General features: G+C 33.2%; 1 protein-coding gene across 40 annotated transcripts in view; it reads right to left on the bottom strand.

Annotated features, from left to right (window-relative positions):
- The window catches only part of NRXN1 (neurexin 1), a 725,132-nt gene that overhangs the window by 703,637 nt on the left and 6,269 nt on the right, over positions 1-15,226 (bottom strand). The gene's annotated exons all lie outside the window — the stretch shown is intronic.

The raw sequence follows: 15,226 nt of genomic DNA, 5'->3' as shown, positions 1-15,226 counted from the left end.
GATTTCAAGCATTCTAGATCATGTGGGGCAAAAATGACAACAAATTGCTTTTATCTTTATTTGACCTGAGAGCTTGAGAATATTGGAATGGATGAAAGCCATAGTCTTTGCATAACCAAGTATTCATGAAAAATCACTATTTCTCCCCTTACATCTTTTTGCATGCACAAAGCTTTATGTTTTTATGTTGTTTTATAAACACTTTCTGACAGAAAGCTCCAAAATCTTTCATACAATATCATCAGCAAGTAATATTAAATCCTAAGAAAATTATTTTTATCTGTGGACAATGATCCCCCAAAGATAAAATCTTATATGTATTTTAGTAAGTTTTCAGTTCATTTCCAAAAAGCATCTTTGCTTTAGATTGCAAGGGAGATAAAATTAAGAATCTTTTGATGGTACTTTTGTTAAAGATGTCTTTATAAACAAATACCATTTTATTCAAGGGTACATTAATCTTGCTAACAGGTCTTGTTGGTATGTTCTGCTATGAGAAATAAACTACAAAACAGGCCCAAAGAGGGTATCCCAAAGAGCCAAAAAAAAAGAACAAATGTTTACAAAGAATATATATGAGTATACCAGGAACTTTGTTGCCCTTAGAGCAATCTAGAATAACCTAAATTGCAAACATTTATTTATTATTTTTGCTCCAATGTTTGCATCTGTAGCTTAATATTGTATAATCTGTAATGTCTAAGACCCATTTCTGTTGTAGTTAGTATTGGAAGTTGTTACAGAGAAAAATCTCAGACATTACTATACAAAACAGAGAATAGGAAGACAGTGAATATTATTAATGTTATTGTATGGATGAAAAACTACGAGAGAGATTAAATACTTGAATAAGGAAGTTGTAATAGAATTGTGAATATAAAATAGCAATTCCAAATCCCATTTCCAGTACTTAATTACTTCTTAGTCCTTCATCTCTCCTTTTCTCCATTTTATTCTTCCAGATGTCTACCATTCATCTGATGTAATCATTTCTGAAGGATCCAGTTTTTAAAGAAGAAGAAATAATATCTGGGTCCAAAGCTAAAAAAGGGCCTTCTGCATAGTAAGCTTTTAACTGTAGCAAATTCCACAAAAAAACAAAACCCAACTGCAAAATTAAAGAACCAAAGATCACTATCTAAATTAAAATTATTGTATAAAGGAATCCAACATTTCAGAGCAGACTGTTGTGCACCCTTTGGGGTGCACCCTAAGGGACAATACACACCAAATTCATTAACCAATAATTTCCTGAGCATGATATACTATCTAAAAACATTTCTGATATTTAAGTTGCTTTCTTCCCCTGACTTCATTTTTTTTTGTTACCAAGGGTTTGTTTGAACATTACTGCCAGTCTCATTTTACTACCAGTTGTGCAGGTTAACTTTTACATAAAGTCAGAGAGAACACCAAATTACATCGAAACTAAACTGAAATAATACAATTTAGGAACATGTTTTGAAGTGCAGCAAAAAGCAAAGCAACTTTCAAAAATATTTTTGATAGCTATTTTTTAAGTAGAGAAAGAAACAATCTCTAATGAAAGTTTCAGTACTGAGAGGTTTTCTGAGATTATTAAAAGTGATGCCACTGACTCAGAAAATGGAGGTCCAGTTCCCAAGCTCAGTTAAAAACTTCTTGATTTTTATTAAGATATAGTACCATATAGATACTAGGTTATTTGGTGCCAAATTTTGCCTTAATTGTGTTTGAAAACAGACTCCTATAAAACATACTTCCAAATCATTGAAAGTTTTCCTCATACTTTCCTAATCCACGAAATTCCTTAGAAAATTCTTCTAGCAAGAATATTGATAAATCCATACCATGTGCAGGAATCAATCACAGCTATACAGACAGAAATTCAAAGGTGTGCAAACAAGAGCCTAATCATGTGCCCCATTCTGATTCAGCTGAGCGGAAAAGCTTGACACCCCTCATGCTGCTGCATGCTGGTGCTCAAAAAACTCCTTTCCATTTGCTCCTTCAGATCAAGTGGCATAACTGTGTGAGTAACTGCTCTGTCCAAGTGATCTGGAATTAACAAAAAACTATTTCTCTTTACCCAAACCACTGTAGCAAAGACCAAGCTGGCGCATGATTCCATGTATATTTATGTGGGCAGATCTGAGAGACAACCTCAGTGCAATGGCTATACTGTTTTCATCTCTTAGCTGCATCTAAAACAGGCTGCTTCATGCACTGTTTTACAAGTGACTGAAAATTCCTAAGCTAAACTAAAAATTGCATTCATTTTTAAAATACTGAAAAAATAGATATTTATAAATCTTACTGATATAGACCCCAAAGATGTTATAGATGGTATATTAACAATTGTTTATCTATCTAGCTATAAATTTGGGAGCCATTATAGCATTGCATTCAGGACAAGTTGTTTTCTAGAATTCTATTTAATTGAGAAGACTTTTTTTGCCAGTTCATGAAATGCATGAATGTTGTAATTAATCACAGAAGCTGATAATTGAGAAGTCTGGTAGGTGTAAGTAGTAGATTAAATGAGGGTCAAAGTATCAGTACATTTAATTTCTATTGATATCTTATGGTCCCAGTAGCCTAGAAAAATTCTGTTTCCATCTTTGTATACTATCCTGTTTCAAAAGAAAAAAAAAAATTTGCAGAGGAGTACTGCTGAGCTATGGACGTATTTTAAGTGACAGTAAAATGAGTGAAAAAGCACTACTTCATATTTCCTTCAGCGCTTAGCAAAAAACAACCTTTAGGGGGGACGTCATATAGTACTGGAGAGGGCTGGGATTTTTGACCGGCACTGTCTTCCCGCAAAATGGGACATTAATCTGCCTTCAGCTTCTCCTGTTTGTTTTTTTGTTGTTGTTGTTTTGTTTTGCTTTGTTTGTTTGTTTTTTTGTTTTTAAATTCTCAGGCTTGATAGTCAAATGGTACAAGATAGTGGTTAAAATATCAAAAAGGAAAAATGTATTTTTTTAATATTCATAATTTTTTAATACACAGATAGAGAAATGGCTATTTTTTAAGTAGAGAAAGAAACAATCTCTAAACAAGGACAAAAATAATAAAGGTGTATTCAAGGTTCCTGGTACATTAATAAATGTGGCTCTCATAAAGACAGAAATGTCCTAAGAATATAGGCTGATCAAGTCAAAGAATAACACTTCATTTCTGGCTCTTCTGTACATAACATTCTTTTACAGCTACACTATTGTTTCATATAAAACTTCTACATAAAAACTTTAAGAAAAATTGGTAAGGAAAGTTTTTTGTTTGTTTGTTCGTTTGTTTTAATTGCAACATTGTAGAAGCACGTGCAAATACTGTGTACTTTATTAAACAATGAAATGGGTCTCTTAAAGGTTAACTCAGTCAATTCATTGGCAAAATGATTCTGAAACATACTGAAAAAATTAGGCATAAGATTTTTAATTTTCTTGATTTCTTTCTTTATAAAACACATACTACAGAGAAATATCAGTTACAGTAATTAAAGAAAATTGAGAGGGACTCAGAATAATAAGGAAGTCCTCTATTATTCAGTTAAAAAAAAAAAAAAGGTTTAGTCACAAAACTGACAAACAAAAACCCAGCTCAGCTGAAAACGCGACATTTATGTTATCAGTAGTATATCCCCAAGGGAACTCTAAATAAGTTTCATTTCTATTATGATTTCTTTTGACTTTACTCTTATTTTGAAGCAGAAGAATAAAAATCATTTGGGCAGGAGTGACTTGACTTTCAGGGTTAAACCCTTCTGCCAAACCTTTGAAATCCTGCTAGAATCTGTTCAAAAAAAAAGAAAAAAAAAAAAAAAAAAAGCTGTTTGCACAGTGCTTGTGGAGATAGATATCTTGTTTTTTTATCAGAAAACTCCTGAAAGATTATTTGGACTGTGGTTCTGTACTCTAACTTGAGCCTTTCATTTGAAACTCCGGATGACTGCAGCCTTTGCTAGGTACAGCTACCTTATTTTGGAGTAGGGGACGTGTCAGCCATTCCGCAGCCTCCCTGCTGGGAGCAGGTGCTGTGGAAAGGATGCTTCCTGATTGAAAAGTCAATAGCTGAGGTTGGGGTGTAAGCGGGGGTGTAGTCTAAAAAACCTATAAACAACATTATACACACTGACTATTTTACTTTTAGAATTCAGTAATTTTGTTGTTGTTGTTGCAATGTGAAAAATAGCAGCTTTGAGACATAAGGTTTCTTACATAACTTAGATCCATCTGCTTTATTCATATATGTTATGATATAGCCTTTAATTAAACAGTTTAGTGTCTCCAGAGGGTCCATAAGTCTTCTGTATGCAAAAGAGGTCTATTCTTAGCAGTAAGTAATGACTGAGTAATGAAGAAAGCTGTTGTGACAATGAGCAGTATACCTGTCCCTGCTTTACAACAGTCGTTGCTAAAAAGGAGTAAGGTGTACCACATACCAAGGAGAGGCGAATGTTGCTTTGAAGCATTCCATCCCCTTCTCTCCTGAAAATCCTATGTGGTTTTGCTCAGGTTTCTAAGGCCAGGCATTTTCTGGGTGGTCACTCCCTATGCTGTTAAAGATACTTGCATTTTCTGGGAACTTGCCTTGCTGGATATTCTAGAATATGCAATACTATTCCCTCAGAGATGTAATCTGAAGTCAGTAGGAGCTATGTTTTGATGTTACAGTGCACATACAGTGTTAAACATGAAGCAGTGGGAAAACATCAGCTTGTGTTCTCAGTATTAGTGAATGTTTTTACCTGCAGTCTCTTTTGCCTACAACTGGGATAATAGCATCTGTCATCATACATGTATATTGTGTAATTTTTAATATTTGCACAGCTGCTTAGACATTGTAGTTATGAGAAACTTAGAAAAGCCTAGGGAAAATTTGATAATTTCTCTTCAGAACTGGTTTGAATATGGACAGTAAATAAGGCTCAGGGCTACACACTGAACAGCAGGAAGAAAACAAAATGCTGAAGAACTTATTATCCAGACTGCGCACTGAATGAGGAAGAAGGCTTGAGGAAAAAGTGGCATATGATCATGTAATTAAAGACTGTTTCATAATGGGTACTCAGAAAGGGATGAAATTAAAATTGTAGATTATCCTTGTCGAGACAGTCCATAGCTTCTGAGTATATTATTTTAAAACTTAGTAATATTCTCAGAGCATAGATTTTTGAGTATACTATGTTCATACATGTTAGACTGATACTGATGAATTAGGTTGATTAGAGAAGAAGCAAATTGGCCATACTGAACTATGCTTTAAAAACCTGTGCACCAAAAGGGTCTCTAAGAACAATGAAAAGAGTATGAAGATTAATTCAAATACATGGATGAAAAAAATACATTACAGGCTGCTCTCAAATTGCCAGCATTTCAATACAGAACAGCTATGAAGGAGGTAGTGAGATTATAATATGAAGGTTTTTTTAGCCACTAATTTGTAATTTTATAAGGGAAAGTAGCATTGGTAGTTCCTAACGTACCTGTACAAACACAAGCACTTTAAAGAGAGGAATAAGTAATTGTTGTTTCCAAAAAAGATACGTGAAACATGCAAGCAAAGCTTCCTTTTAGTCATTTTTGTGCTGACTAAATGCTTTTGTGCATCTGAATGACAAAAAGAAACCTCTAAAAAGATCACAAAGTAAAATTGCAAAGTACTGGGCAAGGTTAGACCTGATTGCTTCTTGAGGGTTTAGAGTGTTTTAATATTATTAGAATTAAAAGATCTTTATTTTTATTTTTAACCAAAGGACTTGATTCTGACTTTTCCTTTATTTTACAATGGTGTAATGTATTAGCTTCAAGAGGCATCAATCCTGTTTTATACAGACAGAAGTACCTGGACTAATGATTTTAATTGACTGAGAGATCCTACTAAACGATTCAAATTTCCAGAGAGTAAGTTGATGAAGAGCAAAGGTGAATAGCATCAAAACTTGTCACCTTATATATTTAGGCTATCCAGGAATAACGAGCCCATAGTAAAATACACCATCAAAATAACTAAATGTTAGTAAGTTCTCAGAGGTATGCTTTTCGGTTTAGGTATATCTCTCTGACAATAGCTACAGCATCACTGACTGTTTTTTGTTATTTTTTCATGCAAATGTGAAGAAAATGCAGAGACAAATTTCACCCCTAAACACATGCAACAAAAAAAGATGAAAGCTACCACACATTGAAGGTGGCTTTGCTTCTGAACTCCTGTGGTCCCGTCAACTTAGACTGCTATCTTTCTACTTCCAATAGGTATGTTTCTGTTTTTTTAAGTAGGAGAGAAATGGGAAGGAAATTTTATTCACTTGCATTCCTGTGCATGCTTCTATGGTTCAAAATCTACCAAATTTACCAGCATGACTCATATATCACAACTGGTAATACATGACTGAATAACAGAGCTTTGTTTAATTAGTCTCTTTTATAAATGTGAGTGATGTAAGTATTTATAATGTGTAAGAAAATACTCTATTTATTTAAAGACTCGAATGATATCTAAAATAAGTGGATAGGTTTTAGCTGATGATAAGAGAACAGATAAAATCTCTGATTGTTAATTATTTTTCAAATATTGAAAATGTGTTTGCCAGTAGATTTGCATGAATAGTAGGTCAGAATTTCTATTAACTTTTCTTTTAACCTTAACTTAACTTTTAACCATTAACTTTTTTTTTTGTCATTAGAATTTTCTTTGTTAGAAAAATCTGAATAAGAAATACTGTGAAATTATTTTTCTCATAACTAACTGAAACTGAAAAATATTTTTGATTTTGAGTTTTGAAAACTTTGTGAGGAAAACAAAAATAAAAAGTGCCGTACTTCATAAGTTTTTATAATAAGAGACTCATTTGTTTAACTGCCACAGAGGTAAAGGCATAAGTTCATGGTTCTGTAAATAACCTTCAACCTAGACCCTCCTCCAAATCCTTTGGATGAAGAAGAGTGACAAAAACTAGAAATCCATGGAAAAGACTACAACTGAGAGAGCACTTATGGAAAACTAATAAACTTTGGGGCCAAGAAGGAAATATATTCAAATCATATGGTCTTCCTGGTGAACTAGTAGGATTATTTTTTTCTCATAACATTTAAGTCAGGAATTATTTATGTATGAATATAAAATCTGTATTCAGAGTTCTTCAGAAAATGTTTAACCAAACAAAGCAGATCTTCTTCTGTTTGATGTTGAAAGACTGTTCACAATTTATCTCTGAAAAACAGTATGTTCTGACAAAAAAAAAAAAAAAAAAAAAAAAAACATTTTTTTTTCAATGTAATAATATTTCAGATTTTTTTTTCCCCGGTAAATCCCAGAAAATGAACTTCGTGGAAAATCAGGTCCTGGGAAGTTAAGCAACATTCACATAAGAACAACGTAGCGGGAGTATCAGGAGGCATTAATCAGTTCTTAGAAAATCTATTTACAAACCTTTCTTATAACTCCCCATTACAGTCTTAAAATTTAAGTGACATATAGCCAGTGGTTTCTAACATCCTCTTTCACCTGTGTCTCCTCTGATGAGGAAAAATAGGAGAAAAAAGAAAATGAAATAAGCAAAACTAGTAATCTCAATGCCAGCTATAATATTTGTAGAAATTTCCTAAAAAAATTCCACTGCGTTTCTAGGAGATGGTATCATGAGAAGCATCTGCCTATCCTGTTACAGATACCTGAAATTCACTGTGCTTAGACATAGTGGTATGTGTAGTCTGGGAAGAAGATGTCTCATTAGCCTCTCCTCCTCTTGTCCCTGGACCTTTCAGGTTAAGAGTCCAATTTTACAAATGTAAACTAGTTGCTGCATAAAAATCAGCAGAATCCAGACTTTCTATATCACTTTTATTACTGCTGTATTACTAGTAGTATTAGTGCAGAATCAGTAGAGAGAATGTCTTTCCTAAAAGGGCTATGGAGTTTTTTGTTTTGTTTTGTTTTTAACTAGCATTAGGACCTGATTCTCAGATTTTTATTAATAATATTATTTTTGCATCACAAGACTGTAATTCATCCTAAAGCAAAACACTATTCATCACAGCTGTCCTCTAGACACCCATTGCACAAATTGCTGACATACATCAGCATTTCTGTTGTCACCTCTGGGAAGAGGTAAAGAAGAATCAGGATGAGCTTCTAAAGAAAATTAAAATACTGAGATAGAGATCTTCATCCCATGTCTACTCACTAATTCTGTGATTTTCTATATGCTTTTTAAAAAAAAGAAAGTACATAGAATTTTTAAGAAATATATATAATCTTTCTCAAGGAGTCTTCTCTTGACTGAAATACTTCCTTTGACACTGTCATATTTAATATCTTTTGTTAAAGCCAAAAAGCTTGGAAGGGAAAGAAGATCAACATAAAGGCCATTTCGTATCAAAAATGAAGATGTATTCTGAAACCTTGGAACTGTGGCATACATCTCCAATTGTATAGTGTAATGTCAGTAACCTCCGTAATGACTGTACGTATTCTCTTAATTACAAAAAGAAATTGCTGCTAGAAGAATCAATCTAATTTCTCTGCCTTTAAGCAATGCACAAAATAACAAAAAATAACAAAAAGTCAGACCTTTTCATTTGAAGACCTTATATATTGTGCCACAGATTTAAAGCAATCTGCAACTCACACACCTACATAGAATTGTCAGTATATAACCCCTACATAGGCAAAATATACTGTTTCTCTGTTTGCAGTGGTAGTAACTACTGAAGTGATCCTATTGAATACACTTCCCACTTTTTCGGTAAAACAGATTTTTTCGCAAATTACAGAGTCCCTTAAATGGAAATCAAAGTCTGTTACATAACTTTACTTTTATAGCACTTTTCATGATCATACATTAAATTTAAAAATTATAACAGCAATGACAACGATGATGATGATGGTCATAAAATCATCATAAAATCATAGAACGGCTTGGGTTGAAAGGGACCTTAAAGATCATCTAGTTCCAACCCCCCTGCAATCAGCAGGGATAACACTCACTATATCAGGTTGCCCAGGGCCAACCTTGCCTTGAACACCTCCAGAGGGCTCCAGCCCTCTAACCATCTTTGTGGTCCTCCTCTGGACCCACTCTAACAAATCCACATCTTTCTTGTCGTTGGGACCAGACCTGTATGCAGTACTCTAAATGAGGCCTCATGAGGGCAGAGCAAAGGGGGACAATCACATCAATGGTGATAAATATCTGGATTTATGAAGTCTTTCCAGTATCTAGCCAGACTAATGGAAGGCACCTTCAGACCAGTTGCGCAGAGGAAGAAACACAGTATTCTGAACACTGAGCCGTGGGTAGATAAGTAGCAAGAATGGTGGCAACTTAAAGCTAGCTGATAAGTATCAGTTCTACAGACTTAAAAGGTTTGCACTACCGTAGAGGTAGCTTCAAGTCTTGACTTCACCTAATAGGAATTCTGGTATTTCAAGATCCTGACTGCCACAAAGAAAATCCTAACAAAAATCCTGTATGGTGCGTTAACAATTTAACCTTACAAGAAAAAAAAAAAAAAAAAAAAAAAAGAAAAAAAATGAACCAAAGCAAAACAACAAGAAGAAGAAAAATCATCATCATCAACAACAAAACTGGAGAAGTGGTATAAACCAGCTAGGGTCATGGAGGTAGCATTATCAAAATCATATAGTTTTTCCTACTTCATTCATTAGTTGCTGTATTTTATGCATGGAAATGCTCTTTGGCTCTGCTGAGTACAGCAAGATCCAGGAGAATAGCTTCAATGATTCACTACAGGAACCCACCAGATGCAACTACTTTTTGTTTGGCAGCAGAGAATCCGAGCTTCTCAAAGACTGACTTCTGCATATATGACAGTATAATCCAGGCTAGTGAAGTGCTTGTAATACTCTCAGACACCATCACCACAGTAAAGAAAGAGTCAGTAGAGAAAGTGCCCATATTTGTAGGAAAAAAAACTAAGTTATTTTTTAAAAGGTTACTATGATTCCTGGACAGAGTAGAACAAAATAAATGCATCATAGATACTATGTACTCTGACTTTACTAGTCAGTTCTATATATAACAACACTAACAACACAGCTAAATGTATGTTTGTCACATTCTAAAAAATCATTCCCTGAAGGAAGTATATTTTGGTCTTTGCAATCCACTCCTCGTGTAGAACACGATATACAACAACTCAGAATGCCCTTCACTATGCTGTAAAATCATGTGTTTATGAAGGTATACAACTTCAACTTCAGCACAATAAAGTAATCAAAGTATTTTTACAGAAGCTAGTATGGCTTCATACTTTCTGAAATTAACACCAAGTTCTCTGGAAGACAAGACGCTGCATTAATTCCATCAAGAGGTGGATTAACCTTTTTCTTTTAAAATACCAGCCAATTTTGGTATGTTTGTTAAAAGAAGTGTAAATCATCAAAATTGTATATGATAAAGTGAGCCTCCACGTCAAGCTATTTCAATCAGGAGTTGGTTTTACTTGCCAGTATGTTTCCCCATTCCCATCTACTAGGTCAATAATGATTAGGGGATAAAATTGTGTGTTCTGTAATCCAAACATTTTCCCACAACTCTTTGGCTAGCATCTATAGTTAAAAGGCTCTAAGGGTGCCAACCTGCAGCTCACAAAAGATCAAGTGCATTTGGTCCAAAATGCCTGTAAGCCTTGAAGTGTAATTACATTAAAATAGAGGTGATTTTGTTAAATAATTTTAAAATTCAGAATGAATTTGACAATGTGACACAACACCCTATGCTGCTAGATGTAAATTCCTCTAGCATATTAACATTTTACAATTGGCAATATAGATTCAAAATTGACATGGGCCCCGCATCTCAGCTAGGAACAAAGGGAAGCAACAATCTCACTGCATAAAATATTATTGATTTGGGGTACTAAGATGTATGCTATATGCATAAGTGGTCTTTTGGAAGCATTTCAATATCAGCATTTTGAAAGGATTAGCTACATTCAACAAGTAGCCTTCTTAGAATATAATATAAAACAGACTGCCAACTCCTAATTACCAGTGACACAGGATTTAAACTGCTGTGATTTTACACAAGGCAGATATTGAAATCAATATCCTATAATGCCAAATCCTGGCAAACAAAATAATATATCAAATTGCATTAGGAAAACGGTGCAAAATTCTGCTTTAAACTGACATAAGCATTCTGTCTGCATACAATTGAATGCAAAGGGCATACATTTAACATAGTTTCGAACAATTTGGGGATTGTTTGACTATCTGTCCTCAAGATTATAGTCAGACAAAAAAAAAACAACACTAAAAATATTAAATAAAATCTAAACATTTTAGTTAAATTAATCTAATAATCTGTAAATACAAAAGAATTTTAGTATCTTTAGTCTCTTGTGGATTTCCATTTATCCTCCTGTATCAACATCATCCCAGTGGCTATAGGCACTGACAAGAAATTCAGCATGCAGATCATGTAACAGAGATGAGTGTTGCAGATAAAGATTCTGAAGTGTAAATCAAAACAAAAGTTTTGCTCACATATTTACTCAGTATTTACTATTCCATAGTATATTTAGCTAACTATTCAGGAAGGATAAAGACTATAGTGCCTACTCTTGTAAGATTGAGTATATGCAGAGAGTTCAATAGTACAACTTTGAGCACAAACACCTATCTCAAAAAGATATAATTTATGCCAAAATATACTTATATTCAAGACATAAGGGAATTGAATGAATTATAAAATGAAAATTTTCAAAGAGATATAAATATTGGATGAGTTTTAAAAAGTTAACATGAAGAAGCAAATACGCACAACAAAGATTCATGTAATATATTCAGAACCCAAACAAATCTAAATGCTGGCTAGCCTAAGACATCTGGAATTTGCTTCCTTAAAAAATCCCTTTCACAGTTCAAACCATAGCTGGCATCAAGTTCTGAATATCTGACAAGAGTATCTCTTACAGTGAACAGCTGCATGAACAGTCCTCAATTTTTCCACAAAACAGAAACTCAGTAGGACAGTTAAAATAAAACATGTTCTAAAAAGGAAGGCTTTGAATTCACAGAGTAATTGCCTCTATAACAAACTAATATTAAGACCAGCTATATTTTAAAAAGGTAAATCCCCCCGTATGTAATTTTTTTCAGTTACAGATATAGAAAAGAAAAAGAAGCTGGTGTCAGTGAGGAACATCTCCCAAAAAAGTGTGCTACATTTTTTTTGTTGCCTCCTCCAGAGGTATCTTTCTATTTTCTCAGACAGGATACTGGACAACATTATTTATATACAAATGAAGATAAAAAGAAAATTATATATATAAATTCTGTCTAAAGTCAGAAGGTCAGTACTTTACTGGAGTAATTTAATACTTAAAATTGTGGGGGTTTTTTGTGTTCTGAAATTCTAATGTAAGAAGCAAAATGAGAAGAAAAATATGAAGGCTCACTGATATAAATCATGTATTCTCCTTACCTTCTAGGACCCTGACACAATTCATTAATAATTTGATTCTTAAAATCGGTCTTTTTACCAAACAGTTCTCCTTATAATAAAATCAAACCATACCAATTTGATTCTTTTCATCAAATAATACAGTTTTCACTGAGAAGGTTGTGGTGTATGTCAAAAATTTATCAGAAAATTGATATGGAAATCAGGGTTTACTTTAATGCTAGTCGTATTTCTAACAAAATTTATCATAATTTTCTGTACTTTTCTTTCTACTGAGTCGCTATTACATGAAATAATATTCTTTTGCCTGTTCCAGTACTAAACAGAGATTTTATTTTCTCTTTTAGAAGCCTCTTGCACTGTCTTTACCCATAAACACTCAAGACTAATTCACAACAGAACTGCTACAGATCATATTTTTCTGTGCTGTAGGCAGCACGCCCTTGATATTCAAGCAAAACTCCAATACTTTTTCTGCATTTCATACCGAAGCTCCCATTGAAGAGAGTTTAGAACTACTGGAACAAAGAACATGACAGAATGTAATACATCTGATTCTTTCCTAGGTTTTACACTGGTGTAGTTCAGATAACATAAATGATGCAACTTCTGATTTAGACAGCTACAAGGACTGCTAAGCTTACTAGAAGTCATATTATTATGAGTTTTTCGAAACAAATAAAACTTGGTGAAACTTCATTATTTTAAGAAAAATTTACCTCACAAAAAAAAGAGAGATTTTATAATCTCTTAATTGAGTGATAATCTCTCTCTGAAAATAACTTAAATGCTACAAAAAAATGCATCCTAAGGCCTGAAACATTGACTCTTTAAATCAATTATTTCAAATCTCTCAAATGTGCAAGTCAGGATCAAAATTTTTGGAAAGGGTTGTTTTCTTTAGTTTGTTCATTTCTAAAGTCCTCATTATACCATTGAACGTTAAACTCTGCACCTACACAGATGGAAGAGATGCAGAAGCACACTAAATCCAAGCTTATATTATATATATATTTATATATATGTATATGCGTATATTTCAAAGGAAAATAGAATTTAATGACTATCCTTCACCTTAAAGGAAAAGGTACCAACATGTAGGGACAATTTCAGATAAAAATGTAAAATGGTGAGTTTGGTACTAGGACATGTAGGTACAATTTCAGATAAAAATGGTGAGTTTGATACTTTTCATATTTAAACCATTTCTAGCCAAAAAGCTAAATAAGACAGAGAGTGAAATCTCAAAAGATTCCCTCAAGCTCATTGCGGTCTGAAATGATCCTCCATTCTTCAGCAATGGCAACCTCTTACTAAGGCTCGTGGGAAATTTAGTGACAACCTCTTACTAAAGCTTGTGGAAAATTTACACATTCCAGGAAAAAAAGATCGTTAACATCATAATTTCTATGTTGGCTATAAAAGAAATAGACAACAATAGCCAGGGTTTCTTTCCTGACAGATGCAATGGTTTTACTTGTCCTTCTGCCTTTTTTATATTTCAGAAGATTAAGTCAATGTTTTTACAAATTAGTTCAGTATCTTTGGTAGAACATATGAGAAGCTACTAAACCCTTCATCAAACCTGACTGATCGGTTTCAGTTATCTTTTCTCAGCCAACAGACACAAACTGTAGGAACAGTTCCATTTATGTTGCTGACAGTGGAAATCTTGTATTCTATTTCAAATGAAATTGGAATCTGATTACTTCATGATGAGATTATGCTAAAATTACATATCTTGCTATTATTTTATAAGGTTTCTTAGTGGTAAAGGAAGGTGTGAGGGAAATCTTGATCCCAATGAGGTCAATTGTAAAAGCATTAGCATTTGAATGAAGCCAATGCTTTATCCTAATTTGGGGGATTCCAAAATTATTTTGACTATCATCTTCTTACAAGCACTATACAATTTATATATATATATAAAACACATATAGTATTTCATTGAGATTCAATCTAAACATAAAAATGTTCTTTAAAAATAGCTGATGATCTTACTAATTCTGTTAAAGACAAGATGTGCCCTGACTCATTTTACATGCAATTACATAAACTTTTTAATATAAATATTACATGTTAAAATCACTTTAAATAAACAGCTTTAATGTAAATTGCATAATTTTTTTAATAATATATAAATGACCATTGTCACTTTAATCAAACTGCTACCCCTCCGAACTTGCCTTTTCAGTTTATAACAGGGTCTAACTCTAAGATGCTAAGATAACTCAATATTTTATGTATACACATTAAAAATTTACATTCAAATACTAAATACATTGATATGATTTAGGCTAATAAAGAAGATACTTCATTTTACAATTTCTGGGACTGTGTGCTACTGAAAGTATAAACTTATTTTCTGAAACTATCATTTCCTTTTTACTTATTTTAAAAGGTTAATAAGCTTTGAATTTTTTAACGAATGGCAGATGAGAGATAAACAGCTGATAAAGTAAACAAGATGTAGAATGACTGAATCGTTTTGGGTACTGACACTAAGGACAGAAGGTGTTACATAATAAAGCACAAATGATGTTTTCTTTTTCATAATGAGTGAAATTTGATAGAAATAATAAAGGCAAATTATTCAGCCATAAATGTCATGTGGCCACTCAGTGAATATCTCCATTTGGCCTAGATAATGTCTTATCTATATTTACCTTTTACATTTAACACTCAGGTCTTTGGTCTCAAATTTTGACATGAAGATTATATTTTTACATTTGTACTTATTTCATTCATATACCTTTAAGTTTTATTGCAGGTACGTAACATGGGTACCCTCTGTGCTTAAGTAGCTTCAAG

This window comes from Anser brachyrhynchus, assembly GCF_964034855.1.
Source record: "Anser brachyrhynchus genome assembly, chromosome: 3".
Taxonomy (NCBI): domain Eukaryota; kingdom Metazoa; phylum Chordata; class Aves; order Anseriformes; family Anatidae; genus Anser; species Anser brachyrhynchus.
Note: the sequence above shows the minus strand (reverse complement) of the source record. Positions and strands in the feature narration are given on the sequence as shown.